General features: G+C 45.9%; 1 pseudogene; it reads left to right on the top strand.

The window, feature by feature from the left end:
- Window positions 1–2,231, top strand: part of LOC109485565 — a 27,429-nt pseudogene extending 25,198 nt beyond the window's left edge.
- The last annotated feature ends 735 nt before the right edge of the window (window positions 2,232–2,966 follow it).

Raw genomic sequence — 2,966 nt, 5'->3', positions numbered from 1 at the left:
CTTCCTAGTGGACTACGCGGCTCCGGGCTTCAGCGCGGACACGGAGAGTTTGATCACCAGGGAGCAGTATCTGGCAGGTATTAAAGGCCACAGTGACTTCATTTTATGGATGACACTGTTGTCGCTCACCGGCATACCTGCCACTAGCTTAAAAGAGTGTCTGTGTAAGTCCTTATCATTAGAATAGGACGTTAAGTCGTTGTCTACTCTTGTTGCTTGTCAGGAATTTCCCCGCGCGGTACAATCAACCTGTAGATATACTATCAAGGACATTATATAATATCTGTGATACTGCACATAGCGCCTGTCTTCCCTGTCATGACCAGTTGAAGACTGGCTGTTCAGTGAGCTTAACTCTTTAAGATTTGTTTGATTTTCCCTTTTTGCAGGCATCCCGTACATGGTAGCCGAGATTAACAACTTTGCCGTGGACGCGGCGGCGTTTCAGTACACGGACTGGGAGAACCTGAACAGTCCCAGCATGCACCGCGACGCGCTGGACCGGCTGTATGGCGACTTCTACTTCGTCTGTCCTGACGTCATGACTGGGCGAACCCATGTCAGGGAGGGGGCCACAGCATACATGTACAGGTGGGTTTGTTTATCAACCAAACGATGTTCTAATGTTCCAATGCTCCAATTCAATGTTGTAATGTTCCAATGCTCCAATGTTCCAATGCTCCAATGGTCCAATGCTCCAATGCTCCAATGCTCTAATGCTCCAATGCTCTAATGCTCCTGGACCAATGCTCTAATGCTCCAATGCTCTAATGCTCCTGGACCAATGCTCTAATGCTCCAATGCTCTAATGCTCCTGGACCAATGCTCCAATGCTCTAATGCTCCGATGCTCTAATGCTCTAACGTTCTGCCCAGGTTCGCCCACCGCGCGTCCGTGTCTCCCTTCCCGCCCTGGATGGGGGTTATCCACGGGGAGGAGCTGCCGTTCGTGTTCGGCCTGCCGCTGGACCCGGGCTTCGGCTTCAACGAGACGGAGAAGAACCTGACGCGCAGGGTCATGCGCCACTGGGCTAACTTCGCCAGGACTGGGTAGGGACAAAATTTGTTTAAACATATTGGCTGCAATCAATCAATCAATCAATCAATCAATCAATTTTCCTTCATTTCACGAGTACTCACTGTGCCTTCTTCATTGCAGGCAGCAGTAGCTCTCTAAGTTTCTTTTTCAGAGCTTAGATTTCCCATTCCTTTGTTTTGAGGTTGGTCCCCTGGTAGACTCGCGCAATGTCTTCATTTTCTGGCTTTGTATAACGTAATATGATATTTATTACCCAGAAACCCTAACAGCCAGAACGGGACGGTTTGGAGTCCCTTCAGCGTGGCAGACGGCCGGTACCTGGTCCTGGACACGGGAGTACCCCGGATGTTAGCCGGACCCAGCACCGAGAACTGTGCATTCTGGGAAAACTACGTCACGCCGCTCATGAACAAGACGAGTGAGTGGACGGTCGTGCTATCCAGAACCGTGCTTCATCCAGAACCATTCCCATGCACGGTTCTTGATAGTCCACACGCATCCAGAACCGCGGCCGGGGCAAATTTACTTCTTGGTTCTTGGAGACTATCCAGAACCCTAACCCATTCAGGCATGGAACTAGACAGGCACGGTTCTGGATACGATAGAGACTATCCAGAATCCTTCCTGATCCTACTACTCTAAACCATTCGGGCATAGAACTTCATACACACATTCAAGACTTTCCCACGACTTTGCTCCAGACCAAACCAAAGTCGGTGCAGTTGTGGGAAGGTCCTGTTTTAAGAAGTTATCTTATCTGCATATCTTAAGAAGTTATCGAAGGATTGCTTTAAAAATAAATGTTGAAGTTGCATGTGTCTTTCTTTTCTTCCAGACGCCCTAAAGAATGAACTGAAGGCGTGTACCTCCGGAGCACCAGAACAACACCTTGCAGGGATATTTCAGGCCATAGCGGTATTTTGTAGCCTGGTATCCAGCCGTATTTCATAAACTACCAGGTCTCTGCCATTCAGAGAACCCTAATTTCCGGTTGGTGGACAGGGGAACCAGGTAGGATGGAAGTAGGGAAGGATACAGGCTAGGCACCAAGGATTCTTTGTGTCTTGCACTCTGTCAATATGAATTATTAGGTGTTTTAATGTCTCTCTTGTATGTGTATAATTCATTAGTTTTATTTTATCCTTGTGTGGTGAGATTTTTCATTCATGTTCAAAATCTTTTAATAGATTATATTGAATTTATTCAACGTGCACTCATAATTATATACACCACTCTTGTTCAAAGTGTCTGTAACTGTGTATTACTCGGTTCACTATGATTATACATGTAGCGTGCTTTAAGATATTCACCCTTAAATTTTGAATTCTTGGTCTCCTTCCCTTAAAAAGCGTCGGTTTGACTCCAGACGAACCGAAGGCTGAACTGACGACTTGTGCCTCAAGAAACGTGGAAGACACCTGAGAGGGATATTCAAGACGGTTGCGACATTTTGTGTTATGCTCGTATTTCATATTGGGCTAAGCATAACTTTCATTTTACTACGTGTTGATATAACTGTCATTTTACTTCGTTCAGTAAACAAATTTAGTCGCAAAACTCCTACTCTGAAGCCGCATCCTTTATTTTGAATCCATATGACGTTGTGTGACGTCACGGTGACGTGTGCCCTTCCTCTGACGTCAGAGGTACCTGTGTGCCCTGCTCAACCAACCAGAGAAGATCCGTAATGACTGTGACAAGTCCTGCGGGTCGGGCCGGCGAACAAAAGAGGGTAGGAGAGTGACAGAGGTCAGCTTTTACATAAACACGGTTAATTGGAGAGACCTTGTACTAAAATTGGGCAACAGAACCATCCTGTCAGACAATTCAAGCAGCCCTACGAAAATTTCTTCTTGCGTTTGTTTTATTAACTTTTTTTCTAAAATTCTATAAAATGTTGTAATTTTAACCAAAAAAAGTGTCGCAAA

Source organism: Branchiostoma belcheri, unplaced genomic scaffold, assembly GCF_001625305.1.
Source record: "Branchiostoma belcheri isolate BF01 breed outbred unplaced genomic scaffold, Haploidv18h27 scaffold77, whole genome shotgun sequence".
NCBI classification, from domain to species: Eukaryota; Metazoa; Chordata; class Leptocardii; order Amphioxiformes; family Branchiostomatidae; genus Branchiostoma; species Branchiostoma belcheri.
Note: the sequence above shows the minus strand (reverse complement) of the source record. Positions and strands in the feature narration are given on the sequence as shown.